General features: G+C 42.9%; 1 protein-coding gene across 1 annotated transcript in view; it reads left to right on the top strand.

Moving 5' to 3' along the window:
• Positions 1-1,138: 1,138 nt before the first annotated feature.
• Positions 1,139-9,828, top strand: part of LOC138948992 (uncharacterized) — a 17,931-nt gene continuing 9,241 nt past the window's right edge. Inside the window, exon 1 of the mRNA XM_070320690.1 lies at positions 1,139-1,429. The gene's annotated coding sequence lies outside the window, so the exon portion shown is untranslated. The remainder of the gene's footprint in view (positions 1,430-9,828) is intronic.

Genomic DNA, 9,828 nt, shown 5'->3' with positions numbered 1-9,828 from the left:
AACAGACATACACACCTCAGCTCGATACCTGACAATTGAAAGGGTTACGCAGTTATATAGGTAATAGTTCATGACCGTAATTATCCTCTTTCTACCCTAACTAGCCCCACAGCGTCAGGTGATCAAGCATACCAAATGTATGTACACAATGATCGCTTTCCTCATTTGACGGACAAGCATCATTACAAGCATCATAAAGACCCACAAGATCTATGAGCAATCATGCGTTTCTTTAAGCCACAAGCAAACCACGTAAACAAACATGACACGTAAATATGTTACAGTTAATCTGTGAAACCTGGGAATATGTGTATTAACTAAACTATTTTAGGTAATACATGAATTAACTGGGTTTTTTCCGTCAGTTAATTCATGTATTACCTAGTTAATACACGTATTCCCTGGTTTCACAGATTAACTGTAACATAATTATACACACAGCACACTAATCATGGACGAATGTGCTTGCAGATGAGGTTTTTCAGAAACACTGTGCAGATATAAACTTGCTGAATTTCTTCTTCTTCTTCTGCGTTCGATCGATGTTGGTGGCCGTGCTAGATCCTCAGACCAGTGGCTGCCAGGAAGTCCGCAGTCTTGCGCAGTTCGTCGGCAGGACCCTAGAGTTTGGCTCCAACACTGGTCTCTTCTTGCCAGAACTTCTGGCGTATTGTCTCTGAAACTTGCTGAATAATGTGTCTCCATTAGACCTTTTTTTGTTCAGTCACTCTTGTTCTGATCACCGCTGCAATCATAGTCTTATCGCTGTATAGTCGTTATTGATTCTAAATGTTTAGTTTATGTATCACGGATGATTAAATGAAGCGTTGTTTAAACCAACTTTTGTCCGAACCCAGATGGCAAAAATGCAACAACAGCAAGGACGACCAACCAACCAACCAACCAGCCAACCAGCCAACCAGCAAACCGAGCTGACAAAAACAAAACAGAAACAACATCTATCGAGGAGACTGGTGCTAAGAACACCTCACCGAAACATCACACACTTACACACACACAGATACACACAAACATGCATGCATGCACGTACGCACGCACGCACGCACACACACACACACACACACACACACACACACACAAACACACACACACACACATATATATTCAGCTACAACGTATTCTCTTACACCCCTTGTAGTACAATTGTGTTTGCAATTGTTCTCTGTCGTCGGTATTCTCTGAATAATTCAGCGTATAGACAAATATAGTAGATTCTACAGTGTAAAAGAGAGGGGGAGAGAAAGACCCGGTACATGGTTCTCTTAGTGCAAATTTGGCAGCGAGTTCTGTTGTATGCGGGGTCTATAAACACAGGGCACACGCGCTGGGACTATCAGTCGGGTGGATAGAGTCAGCGGGGCATTGTGACTGTATACCCCGGTTGGATTGGCTTTTTATGGGGTGCCAGGTAAGTGGATGTTCTCTTTGTCGTGCTGGATTTTGTTCTTTTCGTTTTCGTTTCTTTTCTTTTCTTTTCTTTACTGTCTTTGTTATTTCTTTCTTTCTTTCTTTCCTTCTTTCTTACTTCTTTCTTTTTTGTTTTGTTTCTTGATTTCCTTTTTTTTTTTCGTTCATTCTTTAATGTTTCTTTCTATTTTTTCTTTCTTTCTTTCTTTCTTTCGTTCATATTTTCTGGCTTTCTCTCATGCCTTTTTTGTTTCTTTCTTTTTTCTCTTTTTCTTTCGTTCTTTCTTTCTTTCTTTCTTTCTTTCTTTCTTAGTATCAGCGAAGACATGTTTTACATGCAGCGACTTTAAGGCGGTGTGCATATGACAGTCAGTTACAGAATAGAGCAGATAATCTGCGGCGTAGAATTTTCTCTCTCTTTGTTTTCTCGTTTAAAGATTTACTTACTGATCGTTATTCGCTGATCTCCTTGTCTAATTGCAATTGCTTGGCTAACTAGCACGCCTGTTAATTGATTAGTACGTTGATTACCTTTGTCAACGATGTGTATTGTTTTAATTCAAAAACTAAGTCGTGCGTGTTTATACCTAGTTCTCGAACCCAAGTACTCCGAATGGTCTACGTGGTATCGACATTTTGTGTGTCTCGACTTCAAGATTTCGAGTTTTTATGACAATCTGAAGTTGAACAATCATTACACAAGAACAGCAAACATTCCCAACACGCATAACAATCATTACACAAGAACAGCAAAAATTCCCAACACGTATAACAATCATTACACAAGTGAACAGCAACAATTCCCAACACGTATAACAATCATTACACAAGAACAGCAAAAATTCCCAACACGTATAACAATCATTACACAAGAACAGCAAAAATTCCCAACACGTATAACAATCATTACACAAGAACAGCAAACATTCCCAACACGTATAACAATCATTACACAAGAACAGCAAGCATTCCCAACACGCATAACAATCATTACACAAGAACAGCAAAAATTCCCAACACGTATAACAATCATTACACAAGAACAGCAAAAATTCCCAACACGTATAACAATCATTACACAAGAACAGCAAAAATTCCCAACACGCATAACAAGCAAACATTCGCAACACGCATGTATTTTCTCTAGGAGACACTTTCCTTCCCGAGAAAACCCTATAGTGTCGATTAACAACATTTTGTAGAGGCTGTTTTATATGAGAAGTTTTTCCTGAATCAATTATGTAACTAACACCTATGTAACAATAGAAAATCCAACAAAACATTTCTAATATGCACAAAAAGTGGTCTGGTTTCTGATTTTTGGCTCACGTAAGTGTAGCCTATGCGATCGTAACTTTGTCTGTCTGTGCGTGCTTGCGTGTGTGCGTGCGTATGTGCGTGCGTGCGTGCGTGTGTATGTCTGTGGTAGAAACTCTAACATTTGAAGACGTCACATTACATTGACATCACATTATGACGTAAGAGGGTTAGACGTCACGCGAAGGAAGTACTGAAAGTCTCGGTCATTATTATTTTGAGCGCGCCGAGACTAGTTGGCAGTCGTGTCCTGTAAGTAGGCTACATGCAGACAGACAGATAGATCTAGTGTCTCGCTTTCTTGCACAGTTTCACCTATGCTCTTTCTGTGTGTGTGTGTGTGTGTGTGTGTGTGTGTGTGTGTGTGTGTGTGTGTGTGTGTGTGTGTGTGTGTGTGTGTGTGTGTGTGTGTGTGTGTGTGTATGTGTGACGGAGTGATTGAGTTTGTGTTACTGTTTGTCGATTTCTTACGTGAGCCTTGATGGCTTCGCCTCTTTTGTTTAAATGTGTTGAAGGAAATTAAAGGATGTTCTTGTCCCATGTAAGAGTCTGAACAGATCTGTGATGGTTTACACGTTCGTTTACATAGGAAGGAAGGTATCTTTCGCAGACCGGCACGGTTGGCTTAGTGGTAAGGCGTCCGCCCCGTGAGCGGGAGGTCGTGGGTTCGAACCCCGGCCGGGTCATACCTAAGACTTTAAAATTGGCAAACTGGGTGAGACATGAAGCCTGTGCTGCGACTTCTGTCTTGTGTGTGGCGCACGTTATATGTCAAAGCAGCACCGCCCTGATATGGCCCTTCGTGGTCGGCTGGGCGTTAAGCAAACAAACAAACAAACAAACAAATCTTTCGCAGTTGAGTTCTGGTACGTGTTCAAGTGGAGGGGCGGTCCTATGCCCTGTACGGGGCGTGTACGTCGTATTAGCCTTGTCAGATGCATGGTGATTTACACGATGATCTGCACGTGAAGGAACGCAGCCTACCTTCAATGCATAATTAAAGTCCTAAAATGTAAACATTTCGTAAATGTCGAGTCACACATAAAATGTCGATATCACGTAGACCATGCAGAGTACTTGTGTTCGAGAACTGGGTATCATTTTTTAATTTCTCTCTTTTATTTTTCATATTTTTGTCTTTGGATATCACGATTACTGAATTATTCCACGTGAAAGAATTCATGAACAAAAAGGCCGATGTGGTTACAAAAGTCTGAACGTTTGTCAGGTCTACTTGAGCAGAAAAGCGTGTCCATAAATAAGGGAGATGTATATCAGGTACACTCCATTGCACACAGAGGTCCAGTGGGATCTAAGACTAAGAATCGATCGACAGATAAGACTGATTGATTTTTTGACCATGATCACCTCCCCACGCGAACAGATCGTGACAGAGAGCGAGTTAGTTGAGCATGAAGAAAAACAAATGGTCATGGTTCATTTGTGAGGAGGAAATAAATGGGTGTTGCCTCTCCTGTTTGATCTTTTAATGCTTTGAATTTACGGCCGACCGCTGGGCGTCGTTTTGATGTCCCCATTTTGTGTTTGTTTTTATTCTTCGTTTGCGGACAGCTGTAGGATGGGGAGAGAGAGAGAGAGAGAGAGAGAGAGAGAGAGAGAGAGAGAGAGAGAGAGAGAGAGAGAGAGAGAGAGAGAGAGAGAAAGAGAGAGAGAGAGAGCGAAAGAGGGAGAAAGAGTGAGAGAGAGACAGAAAGACAGAGAGAGAGGGACAGAGGGAGAGAGAGAGAGAGAAAGGGAGAGAGAGAGGGAGAGAGAGAGAGAGGGGGAGAGAGAAAGAGAGAGAAAGAGAGAGAGAGAGGGAGAGAGAGAGAGAGAAAGAGAGAGAGAGAGAACTGATACAGACATCATGAATAGATGACGGGGGGGGGGGGGGCAAGAGGGACGCGGGGGAGGGGGGATGATACTGTCAGTTATGCGGTATGAGCAACAGAGAGAGAGAGAGAGAGAGAGAGAGAGAGAGAGAGAGAGACAGAGAGAGAGAGAGAGAGAGAGAGAGAGAGAGAGAGAGAGAGAGAGAGAGAGAGAGAGAGAGAGAGAACTGATACAGACATCATGAAATGATAAGTATGGGTTGGAGACTTGACATTGTCGCCGTTTGCCAAATTTGCAATGATCTACTTTCAGAAAAGAGTTGATTGCGACAATAATACTCAAATAAAAATTTTTGCCCCCCAGAATAACAAGGATTAATTACCCACACAGGCTTTCATAAAGATAATTGGTTTCATCCAAAGAGCTGATTACGGTTCTAACGCGCAAGACAACCATAGTCTTTTTCATTTCGAACATGAAAAGGGTTGTTATAAAACATGTCACGTGTACACACACTGACATCAACACACCTCAGCCCAACACCAATCCTCATCCTTCACTCCCACCCTCCCGCCACCAATTACCAAAGGAATTCTTTGCCAAGTTACTGATGATTGCGGCGATATACAGGTAGCGGTACCCGTCATTTTGTAATCTGATTCTCAAAGCAAACCTTGTCATGCCAGGGAAAACTGAAGTTACATGTTTATTTTATAGCAGTTAAAGTTTGCTCTCTGGTTCTTCGTTGATACTTCTATTTCTCTGCTTGGTTTGCAGTACATATGTACAGTACTAAGGCTCGTTTTGAAATGTTCCTCGCAGTATGTCACTCAATTTGCATTGTTTTGGAAATATCCCTTGCTGTGTTCTGTACAGTAATCATGACAAACAGAAACTGTCTTCTCAGTTTGTCAAATGTAAAACTGATTCGTTGTTAAGTCCTTCTTATATCCTCTTAAAGGGGCTGTGCGGGAGTCACAGCATTGCTTGAGCAACGATTTGTCTTTTTGTCGCAGATTACGATATAAACAGTCAACAGTCGTGAAAGTCAATGAAACTTGGTATCTTTTTCAAACGGATAGCTGCCCAACGCACGACTGAAAGCCCTAGGGGTTCCGTAGACCTGGACGTGTCAAGTTCAGTTACTTTAAGATAGAGAGGTGAGGAGAGAGAGAGAGAGAGAGAGAGAGAGAGAGAGAGAGAGAGAGAGAAAGAGAGAGAGAGACAGAGACAGAGAGACAGAGAGACAGAGAGACAGAGAGAGACAGAGACAGAGAGAGACAGAGACAGACAGACAGACAGAGACACAGAGAGAGACAGAGAGAGACATACAGATACAGACAGACAAACAGACAGGCAGGCAGGCAGGCAGGCAGGCAGGCAGACAGAGACAGACAGAGAGACAGACAAATAGACAGAGACAGACTGACAGAGACAGGCATGCAGGCAGACAGAGACAGACAGAGAGACAGACAAACAGACAGAGACAGACAGACAGAGACAGACAGGCAGACAGGCAGGCAGGCAGGCAGGGAGAGAGACACACACGCGTAAATAGATAGACAGACAGAATCATTAACAGCTATTGTGTTTTCAGCGTAGCAATAGGGTCCGATATTTAGACGAGACAAGTATAATGCGACGAGTCGAAGACGAGTCGCATTATACTTGTTCGAGTCTAAATATCGGACCCTATTGCTACGCTGAAAACATAATAGCGATTATATAGCTGTTATGACCTTGATTTGTTGTTCCAAACTTACAAAATGACAGTTTTTGCGTCGATGCGTTGATCTCAGGTATTGATAGCAGACAAACTTCTTACGCGCATCATGTTCGCGCAGACATGCACACCGCTACACGCTTTCTGACTTTGGAAGAAAAACTGACTCCAAGTGCATTCGATTTCACAACACAGTTGTTGAAACAGCTTTTTAAGTTGTCAGTGTATGCTGTTGTCGATAGAAACATCGCCGCGTGGTACAGATGTGTAAACCGGAACCATGCGTCGGCCATTTTTCTCAATATGCTTTTGGATATTGAGAAAAATGGCCGACTTCGGCAGCAATATGCTTTGATGATCGGGAGAGACCATCCAATCACAGCCCCCGAATTCCCCCACGTGTTCATCAGAATAGCTATATACGCAGATTTGAGCAAACAACAACAGTAACAGTATCAACAAATTCGTCAGCAAGGATCGTTCTTTCACACACAAATGCGTTTTAAAGCACACCAGATCTCAATTCTTGGTGAAATTAGTCTGTCCCACTTCGAGTAGTTTCAGCTTTCAATGTCGTGGCTGAAAAGGAATGCCAATTTCATCAACAAGTTGTAACCATGCGACAATTAAACAACAACTTCTAAAGGTATAACCCCTTCAGTCACCCACACGGGCTTTGACGGTTTTACGGTTCCAATGTTTCTCTTGTCACATGGCCCCATTTTTTTAATTGAGCAGAGGGAGCGTCGTAAATTTCGTCAATTAACTTGTGAGACAAAATTGCCAGCGAGCTAGGACAATTAACAGGTAAGAAAAGGGTCGGTGTACCACGGAAGCGACCTCCCGTAGGGCCAGAGCAGTACATGTAGAGGTTACATGCCGAGTCTCAGTGATTATTAAAAATAATGGTCGAAGTTAGCGGATCATGAAAAATGCGAGCTTTAGCGAGCTTTTTCATGACCGCGAACTGAGACCATTATTTTTTATAATCACTGAGACGAGGTGTGTAACCTCTTTATTCCTCCTTTCTTCAGTTATTCAAAGAAAAGAGGAGTTTTTTTGCGAAAGTTTGATCGAATACTATTCACTCAACCAGTCAACCTGCGCAGGCGATTGATTAATGCGCGGTTGTATAGTTCCGTGCAAAGCATTCCATTCTGTTAACACTTTTTGTCAGTTTTCCTATTTTGGACTAAAATCAAGTACACAGATATGCTGTTATTCTGCTGTGGCGGCAAAGGCAGATATTGTGTGTTCTGTACGGGTATCGTCAAATGGGACTAGCAGACGAACTTTTGCACCCGTGTTCCAACGTTAAAAACTGTATGAAGTTCAGTTTTCTGGGGAAAATAATGTATGAAACCGCTTTATGTTGTTTAAATTGATGAGATGTGTGCATTTGGTTGCGTGTGATCTGTTTATTAAATGAAATATTGTTGAAAACTGACCGTCGGATTGCAGTCTGTTGTCGAAGAAACTGAGTGAAAAGAAGGGGAACTACTCTTGTCGCTAGTATGAGTTACTTGCCTTGCGGGAAATTGCTTGTGATGAACGTTTGAGCACGGCAGATCTAGATTCAGAAAACAACCGAACTCATGGATTTTATATGGAGATTCATGTGTTCAGGCCTGTAGTTGTTAATTTAAATGCGGTATGTTTGTATTGTTTGCTCCAGAGATGTATACTTCGTACATTAGAGCGTTCGGAACTTTTCAGTCGCAAAAAGTAGTACCGAAGCAGAACAACTTCTCAACCCATTGCACTATCGAGGATTCAGGCTGTTGCTGGGTCGTTATTTGTTTGGTTGCTGGGTCATTATCGAAAAATAACTACCCCTACAAGTTTACAGAGGTAAAGAAGCAGAGGGGGGAATAATGAGCGTTATGAGAGAGGTTGGTATTGTTAGAATACTCTTTGAAGCACAGAGGTAACTGCCTTTATATGGAATAGACCACACAATCAAACACAGGAGACTTATAGCTCCGAGAGTGGGATTGAGTCGTGTCAACTTGGTCAGTTACTTGAAGACATCTCGCTCTGAAGGTGTTACAAAACTGAGAAGTGTAAAGGCGGTCAATTGACCTGACCCGAAACGACGGCGAGTTTGGTTCCTGGTCGTGATAGACGCCGTCGTAAGCCTGCCGAGTAGCTCCAAATATTAGTGTAAATATCAGGCCTAATCGGAATCGGGAGGGGGTTGGAGGGGGAGCTAGACTGGCGACTGAAGCGCGAATTCAACTTCCGAACTTTACGAGGGGCAGATATCGGCCAAGTAGATAGGCGAATAAACTGCGAATTCCAATTTCGAACCCTACATTTACGTTTTGAAGAAGTTTAAATGAAATGTATTAACTCCGACCAGGCCACTCCACACGTGGATAGACCGTTTTCCAAAAGCGGCCTTTGAATTGTTCGTGTGTGTGAGGGACAAGAACCCCTGGGGAAAAAGACAAAACTAATAAACCAATTAATTGTGTGTGTGTTGGGGGGGTGTGTGCAAGATCGAGTGTCCGTCCGTCCACCCTAGCGTCCGTCCGTCCGTCAGTATACTGATGTCTGTCTGTGTACTGTTTTTTCTGTCAATCTCCCCCCCCCCCCCAATCAAAATTAATCCAGCTAAATATTTTAACTAAACTTGGAAAACATACAAAAAAAGCAACCGGGTCGCAGAACCACCCTGACTGTTTCTGACTAAAAGAAACAATACGCAAATGGCAATTGCCTTAACTGAAAATCAGGATCGATACTTATAGGGTTCACATGCAAGAGTATTTCACAACCCACATTCTTCAGCAGTGTAACATTTTTCTCGTAGGGTACAGTTCTAAAAGGGCGTACGCTCAAGGTGTCAGTAGTTTCTCAATCAACCGTCACGCTTCGTTGCCTAAATTGTTTTATCTGCCAGAAACTAGGACCGTGCCGGTTCCGAAAGCTCGGTTGATCACGGTATTCAGTCTACGAGGTTATATTTGGGTTATAGTAGACTGCGTTTCAGCCCATGTCTCAAACTTCGTGCATTATTTGCAGCTGCCAACAAAACCTATCCTTGCTGGTGACAATGGATTCGAGATCACTTTAAAATCCGAAACGTTACGGGGCAGTAAGCGAGCAATAGTACTGCAAACAAAAATCACAATGGCTACCACTTAACGGATCACGTTACAGGGCCGGACTAGGCGAAGAGGAGGGGGGGGGGTTGCCAGTGGTGGCCCAGGGGGATGTCCCCTGTGGCGGCAGGGGCGGATCAGTTCATTTTATGACTGGTTTTTTTCAAAAGTATATTGTGAAGATATGGGTGTGAAGGCGCGAAGCGCCGAGCCGACGGCGCGAAGCGCCTAGCTTGCTAGGGGGGTCCGGGGGCATGCCCCCCCGGAAAATTTTGAAAAAAAGGATGCAAAATGGTGCAATCTGGTGCATTCTGAGGATGATCATTACCAGTTTCAGGCAGCAGATTTTGTCACTGATTAATACCCCAAAAATTGAAACTCAATGTAAAATAAAGAAATGCATACCTCATTCAATATTTC

This window comes from Littorina saxatilis, linkage group LG1, assembly GCF_037325665.1.
Source record: "Littorina saxatilis isolate snail1 linkage group LG1, US_GU_Lsax_2.0, whole genome shotgun sequence".
In the NCBI taxonomy this organism is placed as follows: domain Eukaryota; kingdom Metazoa; phylum Mollusca; class Gastropoda; order Littorinimorpha; family Littorinidae; genus Littorina; species Littorina saxatilis.
The sequence above is the reverse complement of the archived record's forward strand: the minus strand, read 5'-3'. Positions and strand labels throughout refer to the sequence as shown.